Source organism: Egretta garzetta, unplaced genomic scaffold (assembly GCF_000687185.1).
Source record: "Egretta garzetta isolate BGI_Z169 unplaced genomic scaffold, ASM68718v1 scaffold439, whole genome shotgun sequence".
Classification (NCBI taxonomy): Eukaryota; Metazoa; Chordata; class Aves; order Pelecaniformes; family Ardeidae; genus Egretta; species Egretta garzetta.
In genome coordinates, this window is record NW_009260803.1 from 1,267,350 (window position 1) to 1,280,130 (window position 12,781).

The following is a 12,781-nucleotide window of genomic DNA, read 5'->3' on the forward strand; positions in this document are numbered from 1 at the left end:
GCTGATCTCACCACCGTGGCACCGGCTGAAAAGGCAGAAGCCGCCGGCGAGCCAGCGAGCCGAGGGGCCGGGGTCCGAGGGCTGGGCTTGTGGACTTCTGTCCTTTTGTCCCCAGAGCCAGGCGAGCGCTGGCACGTGGCCCCCACCACGTCCCCCTGCAGCAGTGCTCAGCTGTCACCAGGTGCCTTAATTTGTCCTCCCCCCTTAGTCCAGTACCTAAGGTAGCATCCCGACGCCAAGCCCACAGTGGGGGCTGAGGAAGGAGACCAGCTGCTTGGAAAGCAATCCGTCATTTCGCACGCTCGGGCAAAGATGTTTCAGGCTAAAATAATTCATCTTAATACAGTTTTGTGAGTGGGAATGGCCAAGCACAGCAGCATAACGCAGAAATATTTTAGCATTAAGGGCACCTGCATCAAGAGGTTATTTCAATCTATTTGAGTACTCGAAGTCTTTTGGGAAAGGCGGGCGATGGGGAGCGTGGGGTGCCGCACGCAGAGCCAGCTGCAGCGCGAGCTGGATGCAGCCCCTGCTACGCTGGCACAGCCTGCCGGGCTCGGTGTCACTGGCACGCTTCTCCAATTTCTACCCGCCATTTACCTTAAGCATCTTAAATGAATCATTGTACTTTCGTGACAAGGTTAGACTCTCATTAGGGCGTCTCAGGAATTCCTGTTAAAAAGAAAAAAAAAAAAAAAAAAAAAAACCCTGTTGCAGACCCGTTTAGGAAGCAGAGGCAAGGACAGCAGCACCATGAGCTCCCGCTCCACTTCAGGGTGACGTTACGTGGTGCAACCGCAGCCTTACGTACGTCGCTTTCCACAGTAGCACTTACTAACGGGCTGTAGAAAAATCCTACCGAAAGATCTGTAGGACTCATAAATAGTATGAAAACATGATCCATCCTAAGGGAAGGAGCGAGGGAGAGCGGGCGGGAGCGGGAGAGGGAGGGCAGAGACTGTCATCATCCCTGAAGTGATGTAAGCTTCTAAATATAGCACCAGCAATACAGAGGGAACAATAAAAAGGCACCATGGATTCAATTTCTCCGTTGCTTTCACATTACCCCAACCATCTTTTTTTTCAGCTGTTGTGTTAAGCACGGAAAGGTCATCTCCTATTCGCAGCGCTTCGGATTTACGTGGTTTATAATACTTTCTTAAATACGTTTATAAATTACAGCTCCCTCCTGCAGATCTCTGTCTGTTGGTGCACACACGCTCTGCAGAGCCGGGCAGCGGCATGATCAGCATCGCAAACAGGGACGACGCCAGCACGGGGGGGAAGGGGAAAGCCCCCTCTGCTAGGGACTCAAACAAAAAGTTCATTTCTACGGTTTGAACCGAGATGATTCATACCACGCTCCTCCCTCCCTTCCTGACATCTCATTTCAGCAAGGGGTGGGGAAGTTGGGGAAGGTACGCAACCCAAAAACGCCTGGTGATGAGGAGGAGTGAATAACAACCCCGAAAGGGACAGTTTGTGGGACTGAATCCACCCAGAGATACTGAAAGGATGAAACCTCTAATACCCCACAGCAAAATTTCCCAAACACATTTTGAGTTTCGCTCACTAAAACACCACCTCCATCTAGGCTCAAAACCAAAATCACAGCCCAAACCTACCCTAACTTCCGCAGGTAGCACCTACCTGGGAAGCCAGTCGGAATTCCACCTTGGGAGATTACAAAGCCCACCAATGTGTACATTCATTTTCATCCCCAAAGAGCTGATATGGAAGGCAATACAAAATACCACTGTTTCTTCCCTCACTTATAAAACCGCACTCGAGTTAAAAGGAGCAGATTAACACTGTTTGGAACATGAGGTACCAGCACACCTCTCACGAGAAAAAGGCCTCTGATTAAATGACCTTGAGAATAATACATTGACTCCACAGATGAGGTTAAAAATCATTAAAATGCCATTTCCAATATTTGTTCTGTCATTTTTCCTGGGGATTAACACCAAACTGGAAACCTGAAAGCAGGACAGGGGGGAGGGATCTGGCTCCTCCTACCAAATTTCAAGCGTTCTCTCTAAGCAAGGGTGATTTGGAGCAGTCAACTTTGATTTGCTCACGGCCAGGGCACCCAGCTTGGAGAGCGCATGCGACACGAGTATCATCTCAGGCATAACCTCTCTTGAACGCCTTTTCCCCCCCGAAGAGACCCGCGTCTGGAGGCACCACGCGGGCAGGGCCCACACCCACGGACTTGCCTGGGCCCAGGCGTCTCCGCTCTCCCCGCGCCCAGGCTGGGACCAGCCGGGCCAGCACAGCCCGAGCGCGGGAGCAGGGGAGAAAGGGGTGAGCAAGGGGTGAGCACTGGCAGAAGCGCTCCCGAGGGGCTTCCCTGGGGGACCGACCACAGATCCCCCAATCTGCCGCGCTGGGGAAGCGCAGGGCAGGCCCTAGAGCAGCTCTGCAGGGCTCCCCTCAGCTGACAAAGCCTCGCAGCGCAGCCATTGCCAAGCTTTCTCGTTTTCTGGTACGATCCAGCCCTTACTGCTTTTGAAAATGGAAAGCCGAGGACGCTCTTGGAAATTTTTCCCCCAGCATCATTCGGAGTCCTTCCCTCCCCTGAGCAAAACAGCAGCAAAAGCCGAGCTCTTCTCCCTCAGTCTGAGAAACTGATCTTAACAGATGAAGCAAGGGATGGGCCATACCTACGCTCCAAGTTTACAAACCACAACTGTTAACCAAACTTTAAAGGAAACAAAATCGAAATCATAAAGACAATACAAGCATCTAATCCACTGTGGCTACATTACCTCAAACTGTAACTTAATCATATAAGAACAAAAAACTTTAATGCTCAGCGACAGAAAGCAGCTCTGACTTGCAAGAACAAGGTATCAACAAGGAATTAAGCTACAATGCTGGTCCCATTTAACCAGACTTCATTTAATCCACTATTTCAAGTATTTCATCTGTCAAATACAACCCCATTAAGAGAGTTTCCACATATCAAATGTAAAATTACAAATGCTGTTAAATGTCATTAGATAGCAATCAGTTCTATGCCAAAACCAAAGATATTCTTCTAGCTCTTCTCTCATACAGATAGTGGTTTTCATGCCAAGTTTTTCAAGGAAAACAGGCCATCCAAATGCTTGCATTATACACTGACATTTTCTGATGGTGATTTTCACCGCACATTGCTCAGGATATTCTCAGTCCCTAACTGGGTCCAGAAGGCTTCCAAAGAACATGACTGAGTTGATGCAAATTTCCATACTCTAAATTAGAAAACCATTCTGACTGGAACACCAAGCTGAAGACAACACCATCGCAGCCCTTTAAAGAAGCCCTTCAGTGTTAGGTGACATTCAACCCAATGACTCAAACTTCCAACTCTTCAGGCTAAAACACAAAGCGACCTCTCACATGACTTCGTCTCTCCAGGACATGATAAACCTAAACCTAAGGGAAAGGTTGGGTTGGCTACAAATGAGAATACAACCAGACTGCTACACTTCAGTACAGCATATTGAACCGAAACAGCCCAGATGGAAGACAGGAAATAAAAAAACAGATCCACGCACGCTACCATCTCCCCGCATGCAGGCGACCAGCTTGCTGGCTACTACCCTGTCGGTTTTCCACAAGAAGCCGCTCAACATGTCGTTTCAAAAGATTGAAACAATAATGTTAAAAAGAAGGATCCGACAAAGAACTGCAACTCGTACACATAAGGTTTTGAAGTCCCCAGAAAGACCAAAATGCCCTTCTCGGGTGCAGAGCTCTGCTCTTTACCGGTAAGCACCTGAGTGACATCACACGGTTACGAGCTGTGGGCACAACCCTTACACATCATTCTCCATCTAGTTTGCATAAGAGGCTGCTTGTAAAGAATTAATGACTTTGGAACAGCCACCCAGCCCCTTAGGGTCCATCAAAACAGAAATTAACTCTCTGAACACACTACATAAAATATTTTCTCAGGCACTTCCCAAGAAACTGAGTTAATTTCCACCACGGTGTAAGTCTCCCTACGCAATGAAAGGAGGAAGAAGAAACAAATAACTGATTATTGTGTAGAGAGCACATTAATAATGACCCGAATTTTTACTTCTTCTGCATGTTAATTTGCAAAATATCTAGGATTTCTGAAAGGTTCTGCTGCCACAAGCTGCCATGGAGCAACAACAGGCACAGCAGCACATCCCTCCCACAGCACTGCCAGCACCAGCTTAGGTCAAGGTCTGAGCAGCTCTCCAGTTCAATCCCAGTTAATGCAGTGGGGAAGCTTCCCTGCAAGGACAGACTGTGCTCAGGATCCGTTTCCAAACGGTTCCAGGCTTCCTGGTGAAAGTGCTCAGTTGCAAAAACACTGATGCGTTTGGACAGCAAGTAGGAAGTAAGTGTAAAAATATCCATGAGTTTTTCTTGAATTATCACACAGACAAGTGCAGCTCTGGGCTGAGCAAGGGGAGGGCAACACAAACCTGCGGCAGGGACCGTACTGGGGTCACGGGGCCGATCCCCCCAGCTTTCAGCCACACCTGGGGAGGGAGGGGCTGTACAATTAAGTGCTCACCTAACTTGAGACGGAGAAAGGTTTAAAAAAGTCTTTGAAGCAAGAGAAAAATGGAAGAGCAGAAACTTACAGTGTAAGCACTGGTAGGGGAAAAAAAAAAAAGGAGAGAAAACGTCTTTAAAGCAGTTGGCAGAATACGTATCTGTCCACATGGCAAAATTCAGCTGCTTCTCCAGCTGTAGAAAAGGTGAAAGACGGAGGGGAAATGGTCTGAAGTTGTGCCAGGGCAGGGTTAGGTTGGACATTAGGAAAAATTTCTTCCCTGAAAGGGCTGTCAGGCACCAGAATGGGCTGCCCAGGGAAGGGGTCGAGTCCCCATCCCTTGAGGGATTTAAAAGCCGGGCAGACGAGGTGCTTAGGGCCAGGGTTTAGTGGTGGGATGGCAGGGGTAGGGGAATGGTTGGGCTTGAGGATCTTAAAGGGCTTTTCCAACCTAAACGAGTCTATGATTTCATGAAGCCCTGAAGAAAGATGGGTAAGCCAGCCCTGTTAGCAGCCCCATGGCACAGCTCCCCACAGCAGCTCAGTATCTTGTTCCAGGACCGCAGGTGGCAGAGCAGGACGATGTCTGTCCATCCTGCAGGAGGACGATGCCGCATCCCAGCATGGTGCCTTTGCCCACCGCCACGGGCTCCCCCACGGGCTGTACGCTACTGCCAGCAGCCAGATTCGAGTAAATACAGGTGCTCGCTTAAAATAAATCCTCCCTAGTTGCAGTTTGATGTAGTTTCACTTGTGCACCACTCTTAAACGCTGTTAAACAGCTGCACGTCACCTCCGAACTAAGGCGATTTCTGTAATTCACAGTTTATACATAATCTGCTTCTCGAGTCTGTAAAATCTTCAGGGAAACCTCTGGATGTAAGTTTTGAATAACTACAACCACTTTCATTATTGATAAATTGGGCTTTACATGGTGCACGTGTTGTTATTTTTTAAAAAGAAAATTTTAATCTGAAAAACACAGATTTTAACCGAAGGGCAGTATTTCCAGTAAGTATTTTCTTATTTTGTGCACAGCCTATCCAAGTCATCACTCGCTGGAAACTGCAGACGCTCATGAATGGGTTTGGGAAGCACCAGCGGTCTATGGAAATTCCTAGGAAGATTTTTAATGCACAGCACACTTTGAGGACTGGTGTGTTGTTAGTGACCATCACAACCAGCAACAGACTTTCAAGGAGTCCTTGACAATAACACTGCTGACAAAACGAGCAGACAAAAATCAATACGTACAATAAAATATGAGCGAACGTGCATTTGGCAATTTTCCCCTCGCTTACAAAAGCAAAGGGAAGTGCTCCAGGGAAAGCATCTTGGCAGAGCAGGGCAAGCTCCAGGTGCCGAGCATGGACACCCTGCCGGAGGTTGCTCCCAGCTCCACCGGTGAAGCGGCGTTTAGCCAGGGAAGCCAACGCCTCTGACATCATTCGTTACCAGAGCTGTGTAACTGCCACGTCATTCACAGCCTCTTCCCCCACCCCCAAAGACCAGCCTAGCAGCCTGAAGGTAATTTTGGTTTCCATCAAGCCGGGGGCTCCAGCCACGTGCATTCCCCTCTCTCCTCTGCCTGTCGGTGCCGGCTGCGGCGGCCGCACCTACGCACCCACCCCGCGCGCCGGCGCACTGCAGCCGGCTCTGTTTAGGTGCAGGCCACAACAAACCTGAAGTTGTCTGCTCAGGAAGTGAATGCACTGCAGACACAGCTTCTTTTTGATCACAGAAGCAAGAAAAACACTTAAAATGGCAGGAGTTCAGCAGAGCTGCAAACAAGCGACTGTGCATGTGGGCTTTTGCAGAGGTCCTGGTCCTGCCCAGGCAGCCTGGCTAATGGAGCTTCCTACGCATGCTGCTGCTCCTGAGCACGTACGACCTGCGAGTTGGGATCCAACCTGGGCCGCGCAAAATTTAAAATGGAGATTAGAACAGAGAAAATCCTCATGTTGTAAAAAAACAGCGTCAGGAACTTGCGTTATCTCTTTGCATCGCCTGACAACCTCCAGAAAGCTATCAATGGCATTAATTTCTCTACCCACTAAGTACACAGCAAGACTCATGGATTTCAGCAAGACCCACATTTCCTTCTGATTCGTTAGCTGAAGCTAAAATTCTGTCAAGCATTTTTTGAAAGTGTCAAAAAGAGGAAGCGTGGACACATTAAAAAGCAATGAGCTGCAAAGAGACCCATCCTCCAGCTCAGGAACAATTGATTTTAGCCACTCACAGATCAGCTACGGACTCATTAAAACTAACCGATATTCCAAATAAACATATGTCAGCTGATGCTGCATCCAAGTTTAACAAAAGGCAGCTGGAGGCATGCTGCAAGTCGGTCCTAGTTCTTTTAGATCAATAGAAGGTACCATCTCAGCAACTTCACCTGGTAGTTAAAAATAGATTATAAAAGACCCATAGTGTTTTATAGCATTTAAAAGGAAAAGGATTAGTGATGGTAAAGAACCTAATGGGTTTGATCCAGTATATTGAAATGTGACTTAACTTCCTAAACTGTGAGATACCCTACGCTGACTCCAGCCTCTGACAGGATTACATTAAGTAATGATCAAAGAACAAGAAACTTGCCACTCAAGCAGCCTTCAGTGACAGACTCCTCTGAAGATAAATGCTTCCACGAGGCTCCAGGAAATTTTTTACATGATGCAAGTATTAAGATACTGTCCGTAAAACTTGTATTATAATAAATCTTTTAAACCTCATCATCCTCTTACAAGAAGGGTTTTTTTTTTATTAAAAAAAAGTTAATTTGCATCTCTGAGAAAGGGGATTACAACTAAGGTTGGTGCTGATTTCTTTATTCTGTTCTACAATAAACTAACAATTGAAAAAACTCAAAATATTGTCACAGCTCCATGGCAATATGCAGTACATCACACATGCACTCCTTTTAGAGATACAAATAATTCTTCATTTCGAAAAAAAAATCTCAGCAAGAACTGTCAAAAATGTATGTAGGTATTAAATTAGTAAAAAGTCTTAAGTCAAATGAAAAAAATATTTGAGCTTACAGCTTTGATAGTCATGTAGAAATTTGTATCAAATTGTTAAATCCCATTTGGTTTTGATCACTACAAGAAATGTAAGTGAAAAACTTACTATCTAAGGTTTTATTTTTTAATTGTGAAGATTAATACTTGAACCACTTGTTTTCCAATTGCTTGAGCCAAGATCGAAACAGCAATTGGACTTTTGTAAAGCACCAGAACTACCATTAAACGTTTTTTCCTACATGTCTTTAGTTTTGCAAGCACCTGCTGTATGGTCACAAAAGTTCGGGACGTAGTTGAACAAAGATCACCACAATTACTTTTTTCTTTTGTAACTAAAAAGATACAGTTGCATTACCCATCCGGCTAAGAACTAGACTAAGAACTAGAAATGACTAAGTATTTATCTCAGCTGGGATGATGCCCCGCTGCATGACCTGGGTTTCCTGTCGGGATCCTTATCTATACAACAGACAGCAATATGCACAGAATGCATACCTCCAGAGAGATATGCAAACATACTAACGAGTAAGATTTGAAGCAAGAGCAGGCATAATTAACACCAATAGCACATTTCTTTCTAATCAATTATGTCTAAGCAAGAGCTTTCTCCATACGACTCCAGCCTCATGTCCCCCCGCAGTCAGGACATCACTCTGGGGCTGATGTGCAAGATGCAGCAACTTCTTAAGTGACAAAAATGAAAAAGGCAAGAGAGGCCAGAAATGCCCAGGGGTGAAGAGATCCCACGTCATTATGGGGATGCTCAGACCTGCCCCAGGTAGACAGCCAGCCACGTGCACTGGGGCTGCCACCATGGCCTTTGCCTTGCACGTGACCCTCCACGACAGAGCCACGTCCTTTGTCACTCCATGGGCAGTGATGCTATTTTTGCACCCTGAAAAAAAAAAAAAAAAACCCACTTGAGAAGCATTTCACCAAATACACGTCTATGCTCAGGATCTTGCTGGTAGCTGTGCTGTAGAAGGGAAAAACCCAGTGCCAGCAGAACCTTGCCATGGCTGCTGGGCACCCCTGCCAAGTGGAGGCCAGACCTCGGTCTGTTCACCTACCCAGCGAGAGCAGGTCCCACACACTCTCTTGCATATGTATTGCGAGAACAAATTCACATCATTATGCACTTTGATGGTATAAACAGAAATATAAACCTGTTTGAGTGAGAATAACGAACAATGTCAGCATATGTTCACTGTATTTTACTGGAACAAGGAAAAAAAATAAAAATAACACAACTTTAAATAATTATTCTGCAGGAAACCGGTGTTCTTTGGAAACAATATTGCTCTATGAACCATAAAAACGTCATAAAGAGGTCTAAATGGTAACTCCTTCACCAAAGAAACCAATCAGATGAGCCATTTTTAACATTAATTCAGTAATTTGAATGTCAACTATCCTGAAGTTAAATTAAGTACTAGGGCTCTTTTACTTAAGTAAGAGGTATAAGAGAAAGGAAGAGCTTCCAAGAGGGTAATGATCATTGAAAATATTACTGAAAGTATCTGCATACAAATCTTCATTTCATGGCCAGTTGCAGGGGTTTCTACGGTATGAGTTCCAGCAGGGAGCTCCAAGCGAGAAGTAGATGCAAACTCATGTCGCAACCTAACGGGTAATGTTTTCTAAAAACAAATATTAACCTTAATCATAAATACTAATCATAGTATATTTAACGTGCGGAGATTTACATTTTAAGGAGTCAATGGAGATTGCACAGGTAATTCCCCTTAAAAGCAAACACAAGAAATCTTCAATTTAATCATGAAAGGAAAAATTCTGAGCTGGGATAAAGCAATATCGAATTTCAGTATCTACAGGACCTAAGTTTGCTGTAGAAAACAGAAAGCTACCTGTGTCTGAGGGATTAGGCATTTAAAAATTTAAACGGAGTACTCCAACATCGTACCGCTGGGGCCTGACTGAAGTCCTTGCAGGCTGGCTGAAAGCACCGAGCCCTCCCTGAGCAAGCAGGGCTCACAAAAGGTCCGTCAGGCTACATTCAGCATCTGTCAAAGAGCATTTAGCAACAGGCTGGGGAGTGAAATACAACACTGCAATTATTCATTAGCATTATGCTAGAGAGGAAAAAGTTTGTAAACAGGTTTCCCACTTTGGCAGAAAACGTTCTTGCAAGTTCTTGTCAAATAAAAGTTTCATTCAAAACGCAGGGTTACATTATAAAGCCTGTTTTTCAAGACCATTGGGAACCAACGGCCACGTATGAGCAGACTCAAATAGGTAAGAGGTAAACCTAGGCACAGAACAAGCCATACCTCAGCAAAATTCATTATTTTACCAGTTTAGAATGGAATATGGAAAAAAACAGGCACCCAATTTTCATTTACTTGTCAAACAGGCAGCCGGTTATCGTGTTTTGATTTCTTAGTCATCTGTTGAGTTACAAATTACTTTTTGCTACACCGAGTACTGCAAGTATGACACTTCCCAATTAGGAGCTTACAGGCTACAAAGCCAGGATTGGTGTTTCAATTCAGACTGCTGAAAACCCAACAGCTTGCAGATTTTCTATCGGAGAGGTGGTTGTTTACTCCTTGCCACTTAGCACTCACTCATCCAGGAAAACACCTAGCAGTGTTAACAGGACTCTTTTTATATACTCCTAATTAACTGACATAAAAGCAGATTTAGGAATGTGCTGTTGATTTATGAAGTTTATACCATTTCCTATCAAATGCTGATCAAAATATATATATTCATAAATCTGAGGAAGCCACCAGGTTTGCAACAAGAAACTCTATGTGCAGAGACACGCAGGCGGTTGGTAACATAAAGAAAGAAATGAACATGAAGAAAAATCCTAGTGAGGACATCATTTGTTGACTGATCACGATCCTACGAGAGGAAGCCAGGTAACTTGGTCTTTCTTAGACCCAAAATGCTGAGTCCTTTCTCACGTGCCCCTCCAGGCAAGCTGCACAGGTAGCATCAGCATCGGCTGTTCCCGAGATTCTCTTCCCTTACCACTGAAGTCTGAAAATTATTTTCTATGTGCTTATTCATGGTCACAAACACCAAAGAGACAGGTTTTGTCATACACAGACTGGAATTTAATTCCTAATAAAGCCTTATATGCACGACTGCCCAGAGCATGAGGATCCATTATCTATTTCGTCAATAACTAATTCAGATGACTTACTGATGACAAAACCCAACACGTTTGACAGTTCTTGAAATAAGATGGCAGAGGACGTTAAACTTCAAGAAGCTCATTCTCTTCCTGTCACAGCAACGAGAGCTTTTCTGCTTACAAGACAAATGTCAAAGTAACCACTGCTCACAGACATGCTAATGCTGCGGAGAGTCTAAAATCTCCACCTGCGATCCAACAGCTATCAGCATGCAAAAAACCCAGCAGTTTATTCTGAAACACAGGAAGTCTTAGGCTTTTATCTAGCTGCACACATCAGATTTTGAAGCGCATCAACTAAGAGAGGCTTTGTACTTTGGGGGGAGATGAAAAGATGGGGAAAAAAAGGAAGAAATTGGTTTTTTCTTTTCTGTGCATGTAGAATACTCGAGGTTTGTGTACTTCAACAATAGTAATGGTTTTTTAACCTTTGATTTTAAAGTAGATCAAAGTACCCAGGACAATTATTTTCAATGAAATAATTTGTCTAGATCACACGTTATCTCCTGCTACCAAGCAGGAAGTTTGTATGTGGAAAAATAATGGTGAAGAGAAACCTTCATAAAAGCATTGTGGCCTTGAAACCACAGCTGTACGTGCCTTCACACAGCGTGGATTTTATAGTCTGTGATGTTATTTACGACTAGCAAATGAGTTGCCGTTACTATCTGACGCTTGAGTTACCACTACACTATTTTTAAGCAAGTAAACATCACCAAGTACAATGATAGCGTTAATACTGTACTGAACTGCGTTCGTGATTGACTCCATACCAAATCGTAGTTCAAATTTATTAAGAAAAAAAGAAAACCACCAATTCCTACATCTTGCCAAAAGAACTCCAGGTAAAACCAACAAAACCCAAGAATGACCATTTCTCTGCCCAACAAACATGTTAAGATTCATTCATAGTGCTCAGGTGAAAACCCCTAAACCAAGGGGTTTTACCTTTTTTCCAGCTAGTGCCTGAATCTTCACCTCCACCTATCGTGTTCAAATCCAAAGCATTCTACTGCTCCCCAACAAGAAAAAGTCTTCTCAAAAGTGACAAACAGACTATTTCATCAGACCAGCTTTTCTCCATAAAACAAACTGCCAACTGCCACGCAGACGGCGGGATGCCCAGGAGACCCGATGACGGAGAGCAGACTCACCGACAGGTAACTGCTGGAATCCACGTTGTCAGTGATGGTCTGACGCTCGCCCCTCTGGTTGATCTTCCGAAACCTCCGGCGGGACTGCCTGAGCGGGACTTCTCTTTGCAAGATGTTTTCCTCATTATCTTTGGAGTTCTCCACCTGAAACACACGTTCAGGCTCCTGGTTAAACATCCAGTTCTTCCATATCACCGAAAGCCGATGGAGCCGTATGAAGCTCATGAGGAAGGAACAAACATAAGTTCAGAGCACTTAAAACTTTTCTTGAGAAAACGACTGCGGACGTTTCAGAGAACCACTGCTGCATGTCTCAGAACTACGTTATTACAATGAGCCGGAGGCCACAGTTTCCTTCCGGGAAACGGGGTTTTTTTTTGGTTTTTTTTTTTAAAAAAAGAAAAAAAAAAAAAAGAAAACTATGTTATAGTTTCATCACAAGAAGGAAGAGCTCTGGATTATTTTTAGGCTCTAAACCAACCGAAATGGTACAAAGTGTCAACATACACAACCCTTTTAAGTTACACAGGAAGCTGGAGGAAGCTACAAAACATCAAAACAGACAAATTATTGATATAAAGTTCTGGTCTGCCCTTCTGCAATCTGACCTTCATTTCAAAGTGGGAATTTAGCATTCCAAGTTAAATCTGACAGTATTTCTGTTGATCAATCAAAGCTTCATGCTCCGAAGTCTGCTTAAGATCAGCCTTCACAAACCAGGCAGAGAAACAATACTGCATGAACTAACTCTAAACGTATGCAGCTGTATCAGATGAGCTGAATCAAAGTTCACAAAACTCAGCTGGACTCAGTACAGCTTATGCACTTCTCATTTTCAAAGAGTTGGGCAAGACAGGGCTAAGTGAGAGGCACCAGCCCTGTGTAGCTCCAATTTAAAACCAACACCAGCAAC

At 44.5% G+C, this 12,781-nt stretch overlaps 1 protein-coding gene across 5 annotated transcripts in view; it reads right to left on the reverse strand.

Annotated features, from left to right (window-relative positions):
- Positions 1 to 11,956, reverse strand: part of LOC104133480 (rap guanine nucleotide exchange factor 6) — an 86,727-nt gene extending 74,771 nt beyond the window's left edge. For 4 of the 5 annotated variants that reach the window (XM_035902247.1, XM_035902245.1, XM_035902246.1 and 1 more), the window contains exon 1: positions 11,869 to 11,956. The gene's annotated coding sequence lies outside the window, so the exon portion shown is untranslated. The remainder of the gene's footprint in view (positions 1 to 11,868) is intronic. The other variant, XM_035902244.1, reaches the window with a different exon arrangement.
- Positions 11,957 to 12,781: the final 825 nt, after the last annotated feature.